The sequence below is a fragment of the Meles meles genome, chromosome 21 (assembly GCF_922984935.1).
Source record: "Meles meles chromosome 21, mMelMel3.1 paternal haplotype, whole genome shotgun sequence".
NCBI classification, from domain to species: Eukaryota; Metazoa; Chordata; class Mammalia; order Carnivora; family Mustelidae; genus Meles; species Meles meles.
This window is the reverse complement of record NC_060086.1, coordinates 14,666,344-14,679,539: the sequence shown is the minus strand read 5'-3', so window position 1 is coordinate 14,679,539 and position 13,196 is coordinate 14,666,344. Positions and strand designations below refer to the sequence as shown.

At 52.9% G+C, this 13,196-nt stretch overlaps 1 protein-coding gene across 2 annotated transcripts in view; it reads right to left on the bottom strand.

Annotated features, from left to right (window-relative positions):
• The window catches only part of CARD11 (caspase recruitment domain family member 11), a 113,801-nt gene extending 104,237 nt beyond the window's left edge, over positions 1-9,564 (bottom strand). For both annotated transcript variants that reach the window (XM_045994043.1, XM_045994045.1), the window contains exon 1: positions 9,349-9,564. The gene's annotated coding sequence lies outside the window, so the exon portion shown is untranslated. The remainder of the gene's footprint in view (positions 1-9,348) is intronic.
• Between the last annotated feature and the right edge of the window lie 3,632 nt (positions 9,565-13,196).

Genomic DNA, 13,196 nt, shown 5'->3' with positions numbered 1-13,196 from the left:
CAATGAATCCAACTCAGAATACACCACTGGCAAGAAGAAATGCCCCAAAGCTTCGCTTAAACCAAATAATGTAAGAACAGATGGGTCCCCTGGGTCTGAGGGAAAAGTTCATGCATACAGGAGGCTACAAATGGGGACTCTTGTTTGGGATTTTCACAGAAAACACAGGGCATTAACAACGCTCAAGGTGAAAGCAGGGAGACATATGGATTTGGGGATAGGGACGTTTTTAATCAGGTGACAGAACGGATGGATAAGGACCCCTCCACGGATGCCCACTCTGGAAATGAGCCAGAGCCGGACTCGGCCACAGGACCAACCTCTCCTGACTGCCCAAAGGGAGAACTCATTTAACTCCAGAATTTGGGTCCTAAGGATGAACCCTGAAGAAGACAAAAATTTAATTCAGGAAGATTTTTGTTCCCCACCTGTTGTGCGAAAGCATCATGAAGTCGGGGGGACCAGACCATGGTTGGAGACACAACGGCTTACCCCCACCCACCTGCAGGGCCCCAGAGAAAGCCACCTGCCCTGGCATTAAAGATGTCGCGATCTTCCGAGCTCAGAAGATCATGCCCCACGCCCAATATTATGTCACCCCCTTCCTCGTCATCATCAGGGAAGTACAAATGGCATGGTCTTGCCAGAGCGGGAGAAAAGGAAAGCAAAGCCCAAGGAGATGGTCCCAAGGAAGGCATGGCTACCAAGAATTACGGACTAGAGAGGTCAATTAATAACAATAAAACCTCACATTTATATAACATTATAACATTTTGTAATTTCCAAAGCGATTTTCACCGACTATCTCTTATGCTCCCTGGAGCCATTTTCGGGTGGTAGGGAGGCAGAGGTTGTTTATCTCCCTCTTGCTCGTGAAGAAGCAAAAATCTTGGGATAGTGAGGTGATTTGCTCAAGGTCATGGAGCGATCACGGATTTTGAAGGCTCTGAGCGTTCCTGGTTCTGACAAGCAAGTGCGCAGATGACTCATCGGGGGCACCGGCTTCAGTTTTCAGTTTTTACACCCACAGCAGACGTGGGCAATCGAGCACAGAACTCTTCCACCGCGCTCGGTCCTTCTCAACGCAAGCCATCACTAGCTGCAAGGACTGGCCCTCGAGAAGGACCTCGCGTGCGTTCCAAGTCCTGTGTAATTGAGTTGTATCGGAGGAGACTGAGCCCAGAGGGCAGAAGGGACTTGGCCAAGACTGCGCAATGGGTTTGTGGCCCAGACTCCGAGTCCCCCCCGCCTTGCTGAGTCGGGCGGTGTCTCCAACACCCCACGCCATTCTCCACCTGCTGGGGGAGCGAGGCCCCAAACAGATGCACCAACAAGGCGTAAGAAGGGCGTTCTCCACGACCTCGTGAGAGCAGGTGGATTTCCGCGCTGAGCTGGGCACGCGCTGCTGTTTCTGAGAGAGGAATCAGGAGCCTCTCGGAGGTGGTTAAGCCTGGGCACCTGGCAGGGTCGTGAAATTCTGGATCTGCTCCGTGTCCAGGTCAAGTTGAGACTGTTGGCTGTTAGCCTCCAGAGCTCAGGAAGGGGCCTGATCAGCAGACAGAGACCTGGCTGTCGTGAGATTGGGGGCACCCGGGGAAGGTGAGCACGGGGAGAAGAGGCCCCAGGCACTCTGACCCTGAGGTCGGGGGTTCCAGAGGAACCAAAAAAGAGAAGTAGGAAGGAGTGGTCAGTGCGGCGGGACCCATGCCGTGTTCTGAAGAGGACGGAGAGGACGGTCACTTGAGGCCAGGATCAGGTCATGGGAGGACTAAGAATGGACCCTTGGACTAAGCTGCCTGGGGGCCATCAGTGACCTTGACGAGAGCTATTAAAACTGAGTGCTGGGGCCCAGAGGGAGGGCAGCGGAGGAGTGGGGGACAGACAGTGTAGACAACCTTTCCAGAGAGACCTGCTCGAAAGCTGATGGCCTAAATTGCATCCCCCGCGTTCATAAACTGAAGCCCCAGCCCTGGACCTGTAGTCGGCAATAAGGCCTGCGAAGAGGTGGTTAAGTTAAAGGAAGCTGATTTAAGTTAAGTTAAAGCAATCTGGCACACCGATGTCTCCGTCAGAGGAGGAAATGGGACATACACAGAGTCTTAGCAGCAAACGCACCAAGAGGGAAAGGCGGCTATCCACCCGCCCCGGATATGGACATTCGGAGACCCCAGCCCTGGCCGCATGTTCCTTGGGGACGTCCAGCCTCCCGGACTGAGACAGTAAGTCCCCACTGTGGGATTCTGCTCTAGCGGCGGCGGGGGACTGGTGCGAATCCGGCCAGAGCCAGACCTGCCGGGAGCCGCGAGGGGCCAGGAAAGCCGGGGGGTAGGGGGCTGCTCTTTTCTTTAAAGTCTGGTAGAGCCGCAGCCTATCTGTAGGCAGATGGCCATGATCCTTGGGGAGAGGGGAGATGTGGACGATGCAGGAGAGCAAGGGTGCTGGGAGGCAGGGAGTCTCTGGACAGATGCGACTGGCCCTGGGACCGGTGCAGGGGGAAGGAGGTGGACAGCAGCAGCGTGCCCAGACCCAGGAGGGAAGGTGGCTGCCGGCTCAGGGCAGGAAGGCCTGTTCATATGACTCTGCCACAAGACAGAGAAGGCTGGGCTTAAAAAGTGTATTTTGAAGTTAGTTAAGAAAGATGCAATACAGTGTCCAAGTTCTATATGACGCTGAGGGAGAAAGATGAGTCCGTTCCCTACAGATGCCCCGTGCTCTGCTGTAGTCGGGGGGGGGGTCCCCTACTTGGAGTCACTTTCCTCTGAGACCTAAAACCTCCCCGAATATAGAAGCCATAAGACAGAAACTTCCCAAGAGGCCCCAGGAGAACATCCCTGGGAACAGGGGATCTGTGCACCCGTCTCTTCTCCAAAAACAAGGATGACCGCGGGCTATGGCTCCCCAGGAGTGATGGTTCACATTCAGGGCTTCGAAAAGCATCTGAGAATCAGGGCCTGGAGCCTGGGACGGCCGAGTGAGGTATCCCTACTACTCAACTGAACATGTCGCCCTGAACCAACTATACTTGAATCCCTTAAAAAAAAAAAAAGAAAAGGCCATTTCTTCTTAGGAACCTTCAGTGAATCCCATAATCTTTACTCAGAGGCCAGGAAGGAAGTACTAATGTTGGTAAGTCACGGTTATATTTCATTCCAATGTTCATCTGCTACAATAATAATTAACTGACGTTCAGTAAGGCTGGCGTGGGGCTTCTGTGCGCCTTTAGATTTTTAAAAAAAGAATGGGTCATTGCTACTCAGACTTCCACAAGAATGTCCACTGTGCCTTTATTGTAAGAGCCCCTAAGTGCAAACACGCAGATGTTTCCCAGCGGGAGATGATAAAGAAAGCGTGGTATGTTCATACGGCACGGGTCCCACAACCCCAGTGCGGCAGCACACGGTGCCAACGAGCGGGTCTCAGGTGGGAGGCAGAAGGGAACGTGCCCTTTGGTTCCATTTATGTGACATCCAAGGGCAGGCAAAGCAGGTAGGGGGTGAGCGGCAGGGCAGGAGCTCCAGACACTCCCCGACCCCAGGGGCCTGGAAGGGACCTGTGTCTCCACCTGGGTGCTTGGCTACATGGGTGGATGGACACACTCAGCGGTTGTGCAGGTCAGATGCATGTCTTGTCTTTCAACGGGAGCGCTGAGGTCCTGGGATTTCTCTTACTGTGATGCCGCTGAGATCAGAAGTCAGGTTCTCTGGGCAGGGGGGCGAGCTGGAAGGTGGGACCCAGGGCAGCTAGGACGGCAGCAACAGTGGATGGGAATAACCCTAGACATGCTTCCTAACCTTACTTTACATTGTTTTCTTTTTTTTTTTTTTTAATTTAATTTGAGAAAGAGAGCATGTGCGTGCATGCATGAGCAAGGGGGAGGGGCAAAGGGAGAGGGAGAAGCAGACTCCCAGAACCCTGAGATCAGGGCTCGAGCCAAAGGCAGATGCCAACCAAGCCACCCAAGCACCCCTACATTGTTGTTTTCTTGATCATAAAGATAACAGATGCTCTTGGTAAAAAAAGAAACATAAAGAGGGACAAGGACACAAAACAAATCCTACAAAACACAAAATAAATACCAAGCCGCTCTCCCCAAGGTCCAGACCAGAGCAGTTTCTTATACGTGTTAGAGTTTTTTCCAGAAACCCCTCAGATGTCCCCTAGAGTCCTGCCTGGCCCATTAATGGCCTCACAGAATTCTATGGTATTGGATGGACCTCACTCCTGGGGCACACTGGTGTGGCTTCGAACTTTTTCTTGTGATGATGCTACAGTGGACATCGGCGCGCAGAAACCCTCCATCTGTGAGATAAATTCTTAGAAGCGGATTCCTAGGCCAGAGGGTTTATGCACTTATCCTGTTGGTAAATATTGTCAAAGCCACGATGTGGAAACTGGTATGCCCCTGCCGTATGACTTTGCATGCGTTTAATTAGAAAGGAAGTGCGTTGACTGGCATGTTCATACTGTTTGCTCAGGTCCTTTAAGACTTTTCCTCTTGGGGCGCCTGGGTGGCTCAGTCAGTTAAGCATCTGAATTTGGCTCCGGTCATGATCTCAGCTTCCTGGGATCAAGCCCCGTGTGGGTCTCCCCGCTCAGCTTGGAGCCTGCTTCTCCCTCTCCCTCTGTTGCTCCCCGCCGCTCATGCTCTCTCTCTCAAATAAATAAATAAAATCTTAAAAAAAAAAAAAAAGAATTTCCTCATGGGCCAGGTTCCCCCATTCTGGAGTTGGCAAACTATGGTCAGGGGTGAATCCTGCGTGCCGTTTTGTGCCCTTGGCCCGACTGGGCCACACTTGCTCGTGCCCGCTGTCTCATGCTGTAAGACCAGAGCTGAGCAGTTTCCACAGCGACCGACTGTCTCGAAAAGCCTAAAATATTTACTCTCTGGACCGTCACAGAGAAAGTGTGCCAATTCCTACATCTCGTTGATTTGTGTGTATGTGTGTGAATTAGAAGAGAGCGCCGTGGTACATATGGTTTTGTGTTTAACTCCTCACTCTGTCCTACCTCCCGCTCCCCACCTCCACCCCAAGGAACCAAGTCAGAAGTACGACATTAAAAGGAGAAGTCCTCTGGGCACCTTCATTTGGAGACACTGAGGTCTACGTTAATTTAGGGTTGGTATTTTTTTTTTTAAGATTTTTATTTATTTATTTGACAGACAGAGATCACAAGTAGGCAGAGCAGCAGGCAGAGAGAGGGGGGGAAGCAGGCTCCCCGCTGAGCAGAGAGCCTGATGCAGGGCTCCATCCCAGGACCCTGGGATCATGACTCGAGCCGAAGGCAGAGGCTTTAACCCACTGAGCCACCCAGGTGCCCCTAGGGTTGGTATTTTTATACGCATTTTACACATGGGCAATTAAGGCTTGGAGCCATGGTGACTCTCCTGAGTGTGCTGAGGGCACCCAGCTGGCGCTCTGCAGAGCCAGGGTGCGCGCCCCTTCTGCCTGGCTCCAAGACCACAGATCTTCCCACTCAAGGATCTTGTCTCCTCGTGGACAGGGCCAGCACCACGGGTGGGTGGTGGTGACTGGAGAAAGTCAAGGGTGATGAGTGTTGCCCGCGGCACCACCAGGGTCTGGGGACAGAAGTGTAGCGGGCCCCACCTTGTCACTGCCGCATGTGTGTCTGAGGACTGCTCATTCCTGAGTGGGAGTGGGGCAGGAAGGGAGTCTGTACCCTCGGAAGAGAAACCAACGGGGAGGAGAGAGCCTCCTTTGGGATGTGGAGTCTGTGCACCCCTCCCTCAGGCTCAGCCACGAGTGAGGACCATCATCCAGTGGGGAATGACCCACCCCAAGCTGTGTGGGGAGCTGTCCACAGTACATGTGTCTGGGGCAGCCTGACCATAGGGCTGGACCACGGAGAGAGCACACAAGCCCGGGAAGGTGGGAATACAACCCTTATGACTCCTTGGCACTGGGCCATGGACACCCGAACAAAAGTATGACAGCGACTGTCATAACCTCGACGCCCTGAACAGATTGTGACCAAAAATGTTCCCCTCCTGAGAACATTAGAACCACTGATCCGCAGAGCAGGAGGAGCTCGCCGAGAGGTCAGGGGACGATGCCCAGAGTGTTTCTCCTGCGAGGGCTGGCCCAGGTCAGGACTGGCATCTGGGAAACTAATCTTAGAAGAAAAGCATTTTTCAAAAAAGATTTTGTTTACTTATTTGACAGAGAGAGGCAGCAAGAGAGGGAACACAAGCAGGGGGAGAAGGAGAGGGAGAAGCAGGCTTCCTGCGGAGCAGGCAGCCCGAAGCGGGGCTCGATCCCAGGACCCCGGGATCATGACCTGAGCCGAAGGCAGACGCTTAATGACTGAGACACTGAGGTGCCCTAGAGAAAAGCATTTTTAAGGGGCTTCCTAGAAAGTTGTCTTTTCCTTTTCTCTCTGTTCCTGTATTTAAATTGTGCAAATATTTTCTAGGCCGATGGGATACTGAAGAACGTCCACACAATTGCCCGGAGGATGGCGCTTGTGGGCAAGGAAGCTGAGTGATGGAGTCCACCCAGCTGGGCTGAGTGGGAAAGTCTGGACCTCGCTGTCCCACCTCTCCTCCTCCCCAGATCTCAGTGATACTCAAAAAGGTGGTCATTTTTCACAATTCGTGTTTTCTCATTTTATGCTTGGTGTAACTGACAATCCTGAGAATAATCAGTATGAATATCCGGGTTTCACTGGGGAGAAATGACTCCCAGAAGCTGACATGATGGCCCATCCAAGGTCACAGGCAGAGCACAGATGAGACGTCACTCCCTGTCCCCATCACCAGGGCGCACTTCCTCCAAGGCTGAGCAGAGAGCAGAAGACAGCCTTAAAACGGACTTGAGGAGCTCTAAGAATCCTCCAACGTTCCTCTTCATTGCCGTCATCTGAACATCAGGACCCGAGCTCGTCTTCCAAGTGAGGTGCCGGGACGGGCCGCCTTCATCCTTCGTCACCCCTGCCCCCAACCCCGCCGCTCCCCTCCGCCCCTCCCCTCTGCCCCTGGAGCACCAGACACACAGCCCTTCAGTCCTGGGAAGCAAGTCATCTCTCCAAGGGATGGAGAAACACTAGTAGGAAAGTAAAGAAGAGGCCAGGATGTTGTCCTGCCAGTGCTGTCTCAACCTGGAACCTTCTACTAGTACCATGCCCTCTAGGCGTGCCCACCTACCATGTCGCAGCCTTACCGCCTCCCTCCGTCCTCCCTCCCCTCAATTCTGTTCCATCTTGTTTGAGTCTCCGTACGCTCAGCACGAACTACTTAGGGCGAGGGCATCTGGGTCTCACTTCCCTTCAGTATGTCCCCCACGACGCCCAGGGCAGCACCCCCCTAGACAGTGCCCACTGCCTGATTCAAACAAGGGCTGTGACGTTTCGATGAAGTTAGGTCCACAAGTCATTTGAAAAGATCTCACCAAGCATGGATGGAGAAAACAAAACCAAGAGCGTTGGCACCATGGAATACAACTCAGCCTTAGAGAGGAAGGCAATTCAGATGCCCGCTACAGCGTGGGTAAGCCTGGAGGACATCACATTCGCTGCAACAAGCCAGCCACAGAAAGACAAATGCTGTAGGAACCCCCTTACAGGAGGTCGTTGGAGGAATCAGGCTCACAGAGACAGAAAGCAGAAGGATGGATGCCAAGAACCGAGGGGAGGGCGTGGGGGTTAGTGTTGAATGGGGACAGTCTCAGAGTGGGGAGATGAGAAAGTTCTGGACACGGCAACAGCCGTGGAGACGGTATATTTCACATTACGTTTATTTTACCACCATTAAGAAAAACAACCCAACGAGGATCATTCATGTGCTGACTCAAGACTGGACTGGCGGGGCCAGAAGCCTTCCTTTTTGATGCCAGGGCTGATAGAATCTTTGTTGCTGGAGTGTGGCAAGGCTCGGTGCCAGGCTCCCTCTGGCCTCAGAGCACCCCCGGCCCACCGTGGGACCAGCATTTCTTTATGGCTTCCTCGGAGGTGGACAGAAGTGGATACGCAGGGAAGGGACAGAAGAGGAGAATTTTCACTAAATTCCCGTCGCTGCATGAATCCATGGCCCCCAGGACTGCCAGGGAACATTACACACACGGTAGCCACTCAGTAATTGTCAAGGGACTGACCAACATGTTTTCCCTTTCTAGAAGGTTGATAACCTTGTAGCTTCGAGAGAGTTGTAAATGTCAGGGCAAATTTTTGGAATTGCAAATCAAAGGCTCTGAGGACGGTCTGGGCACAGAGGTCAGTTTGGTCCAAGTCCAGGTGTAAGCAAATGGCCCTCTGCTGACCCACTCCTGGGCTGGTGCTGGGAAGCTCCCAGCTTAGACAAACCTCTCCGTTCCTGCAGGGCAAGTGTGACTGGGAAGGCTGTTTCCCTACAGCCTACTAGTCTCCCCGTGGCCCCTCTAATTTTGCTCTGAGCTCTGAAGCCACAGAGAACTCACCTTCCCTCCCCATGCCCCAGGGTGCAGGAGAGCTTGGGGGAGGGGGGCCTTCCTGCCTAACCCTGTGCTGGGGTGGTCCTCCATCCAGGCTGGGGTCACCAGGACCTCCTCCTGGCTTTGCTGGGAACTGGAGCCCCTCGGGTCCCCTTCTCATACACTCCCCATGGGGGAGGCCGTCCTTCCCCCTCTGCACCCAGGGGCCCCACCTTCTTGGGAGCCTCTGAGTCAGGCCTCGCTGTGGTATGGAAACTTCCTGTCCTTTCAGGTGTTAGAAAAGATTCTTTTCCTCTCTGTGGGGCAGGTGCACCAAGGGGCACCCTGCCAGGCCACTGCCAGGGACCACTCTAGGGACCTGCTCCCCTGACCCACTCCCAGGTTCATCCCTTTCTTCTGAGATGGGTGTGGGGACTCTGGAAATACAGGGAGACAGACCGCCCCAGAGAGGCACGGAGGGGACACAGGGAGGTGGAAAGTGGGACTAATCAGGACTGGAGGGAGAGGGTTAGGGTAGCGGTTTGGGGGGGGGGGGTCTCGCATGGAGAGTGAGGTAGAGAAAGGGAGGGGGAGACAGACAGATGGGGGTCTAGCTCCACAGGGCGAGGAGGGCAAGTCATCCCAGACCTCTCAAGTCGCTCCCACCCCGCGTGTGTTCTCCCCAGGTGCGCCCGGACAGCGACCGCACCCCACCCCCAGCACCGTCCCCCTTGGCCCACCCCCCATCTTCCCGCCGCACCCCTCCTGGGCCCGGATGCATTGTGGCTCCCCCCACGCCGTCCCACCCCCGCATGTCCTCTCCCGGGCAGCACACCCCTCCCCCGCCCCCCCCCCCCCCCGACGGCGCCCCCCGCGGCGGAGGCATCCCCACTCTGCGCCCCCAGTCGCGCCCCATGCCCCCCACCCCCGCGTCCGCCCTGCCTACCTGGGGCGCTCATGCTCCACCAGCCGCATTGGCCGCCTCCTTCGCGCAGGCCCCCGGCTTCCCCCTGGGCCCCGGCCCTCCGGCCCTCCGCGGCACCGCGCCCGGCCGTAGGTTAAAGGGTGCCGCCGGCCCAGGGGCTGCAGGGCGGGGAGGGGGCTGCGCGCAGCCCAGGCCGGAGTCCCGAGGCCAGAGGAGGTGAAAGAGAGAAAAAAAGGAGAGAAAGTGTGTCATAGGCTGGCAGGGGGAGGGAAATGCAAAACCCGACAGGAAATGAGACTAAAAAATGCAAAAGGTTAGAAAGAGATAAGGAAGAGGGGGTGGGGCGGGGTTTGGGTCCCTGGTCCCTGGGGAGCAGAGGGGAGGAGAGTGGAGGGGAGAGCAGGTGGGTCCTGGGGCTGCAGTTCAGACCCCCCAGCTCCACTGCCTTGGCTCAGGGAACCTGGGGAGGACCTAGGGGGTGACTCGGGCAGGGATGCCCCTTTCTCCAGCCCGGGTCGGGGTGTGGGCAGCTGTCCTTTTACAGGAACTGGGCACATTCTGAAGAACTGCAGGCCTCCTCCTGTGGTTTGGCGGGAAGCTAGGAATCCTATAGCCTGTCATCCCCTTCCCCCCAAGCCCTAACCTCTCCTCACCCTCTGTTCTGGAAACTGCCCTGGGCTTGCCTGGCACGTGCCGCTCCTGGACACTTCATGGCCACAGACCGTACCTGTGCCTTCCTCCCCCCACCCACTGTCCTGGGTCCAGGACACCCACCTTCACTAGTACTCTCAAAGTTCTGCTGAATGACCCCATAAGAGAAATTGTGCTTTCCAGATGTCCACGTTTATAATAATTTACTCTTGGCAGTTATGGCCATAGGCCCTGGGGCGGGGTGGGGTGGGGTGGTGGTGGTGGTCCTTGATCTTCACTGTATGGCTGGGAAGATCCTGCCTGAGGCTTTATCTGAATCATGAACCCCCAAATCTGGCTGAATTGGACACAGCCTGATAATTCTCGGGCCCTTCTCTCCCTGCTGAGGCACCCCTGTTCCCCCAGCACCCCCACCCCTCCTATTCTGCCTCAGTTTGCCATTCTTCTCCCCCTTCTGCCACTCTTTTCATTTACCCCTGTAATAGCTAGAGGACATGCCTTCCCATTTCATGTTGTAAGTTCTCAGAGAAAAGTCCCTTGAGCTACCAGAGCGAAAGGCATTTGATATATTAACACACTAAGCGAGAGAAAAATCAATCATGGCGTGTGGTCGGGGCGCGGGAGAATCTGACATCCAGGCCGTCTTGGGGGGCGCGGTGGTGGGGATGTGTGTGCACTGGGGACGAAGGAATACAGGCTTGCTTTCTGTGGAGCGTGTTCGAGGCTGTGATCGAGACCCGCATAGAGAAAGTTCCCCCAAATAAATAGCAGCGAGGCCCAGAGGACTCGCCGGGGATCGGGGCGGGATCTCCCTTGCACTCGGAGACCTTCACATCAGGCAGCATGGTTTTTCAAGAATTCTGGTTTCCTTTATGCACGGTGTGAAGGGTCAGCCTGCCTTAAAACAACGAAACCAATTAGGGAGCGAATGCACACAGCCAAGTGCAAATTTCTGCAAAAAGCTTGGTGAGTTGTCACAAGGCAAACACACACCCCTGAGCCCACACACGTAATCAGAAATAGGACTTCATCTGTGCCTCAGAACGCTGTGCCGCCTTTTAGGCACCCTCCCCACCACAGCTAACCACCTTCTGACCCTTGACAGCATAGATAACTGTGCCTGGCCTCTGACCTATGCAGCCCCAAAACTGTGTGAATGGAACCACACCTAGATCCTCTCTAGAGTCTGGTTTCTTTCACTCAACACTGTAATTTTGAGATTTAGCAGTGAGATTACTTGTAGGTACAGCCGGTTGAAGACATGCATGTCTCTTTTCTTCCCCAACACCTTCTTAGAATTTTTAAGCATTCAGACAAGTTAGAAAAATTGTAGAGCGAACACCCATATGTCCCACCCACCAGATTCTACAATGAGCATTCTGCTTAATTTGATTTATTACATATATATCCATCTAGGTATCCCTTAGCCATCAATCCTTATTTCCGATGACACATTTCCAAGTAAGTTGAAAACATCAGCAGACTTTACCTTTCAGTACTGTGGTAGGCATCTCATTAACTAGTGGTGGGTTTGGGCATAAAATTTACATACATGCATATCATTAAATAGAGGTTGGCTTGGCCATTTTTTTTAAGGTAAAACTTATAGATCTTAACTATGTCATGAGATAAGCTTTGACAAAAGCACACACCGTGGAACTTGAGCCCCTAAGAAGACAGAACTGTGTCTTAATCTACTTTTTCAACCGTAAATTTGACAAAATCTCAGAAGAGGTCAAGTATTTTCAAGAAAAATTTAGCATCTGAGTTCAGGTGCTGTATGTGTAAGAGCTACCCAGATTTGGAAGACAGTCTAGAAAAAAGAATACAAAATATCTCATTCAGATTTTTGATATTACTCACACATTGAAATAATAGTATTCTAGATAAGTTCAATTAAATAAAAGATATATTAAAATGAATCTCACCTGCTTTTTTAATGTTGCTACTAGAAAATTTAAAATTTAAGGCCAAAGAAGTATTTCTAGGGAAACCTGCTCTGAGTGTCCAGGGCTCTTGGAATGGGGACACTGGCCCAAGGACCCCTCCCCATGTGACATTTACTAGAGGGACAGCCTGCCTAGACCTCCCCTCACCTGAGCCCTCCAAAGCAGTGTCTCCTGAACTATAGATAGGAGAAGACATTTCCCAGGCCCTCCACCTTTTCAAAAAAAGCTTCTAATCTCTTTTGGACTGTACTTTTATCAAATATAATAAAAGGAATTACTAGCAATTGACAGTAAATAAAAAAGACACTCAAGATACAAACTTGCCGTTCATGCTCGGTTATCCAGGCAAGGTCGAAATGGTGTAAAAGAGTTTCTAAGCGCTCAGTTTCGATTTCTGTTGCACAGAAGGACTGGGGTTCATGAGCCAGATTTTGTATCGCGCTGCCCTAGAGAAAAGTCAACCTGGCACGCCACGTCTGCCCCACAGAGCCCCGCCAGCCTCTCATAAGGAGGTCGGAAAACATTTGTCAACCCCTGGTCTTTGGAAATGTGGGCATAAAGCAGCAGCTTGAAAGAGGGGACTTTCTGAGCAAATAGGACAAGCATCTCCCATGGGAGAAAGGGTAACACAGGGAAGGGAAGAAAGCATAATGATCCAAAAAAACCTCTAATGAGTATCCTCCAAGAGATTCCAGCAGAAATCACACCCGAAAAATAAGAACAGATTGCTATGGAACGGGCTGCCTGAACAGAGGGACAGTTTATGTAAGTACGAAGAGTGACTGTCAAAATACAAGACGAGGGAAATACAGTACAATAGCGGGGCGGGGAGATGCCCACCAGTGGGATCTCCTAGGCTGGAGAATAAACCAAATGAAACCCACAGAGAGATGAAGAGTGTTGGGCCCCCCAGTGGCTCAGTCGTTGAGCGTCTGCCTTCGGCTCAGGTCATGATCCCAGAGTCCTGGGATCAAGTCCCGCATGGGGGTGGGTGTCCCTGTTCTGTGGGGAGTCTGCTTCTCCCTCTGTCTCTGCCCCACCCCTGCAGGTCCTCTCGTGTTCACGCTCTCTCAAATGAATAAATAAAATATTTTTAAAAATAAAATTAAAATGAAAAACTATAAAAGAAATGAAAAGTGTGAGAGACGAGTTGAGATGTTATGTGATCAACTTAAAAAGACCGAGGCCCGGGAAAGGAGCGTTCCAGGCAGGGAAAAAGAGAACGGAGAGAGGAGCTAATCACAAATCAGTATCAGGCGTGTGTGTCAG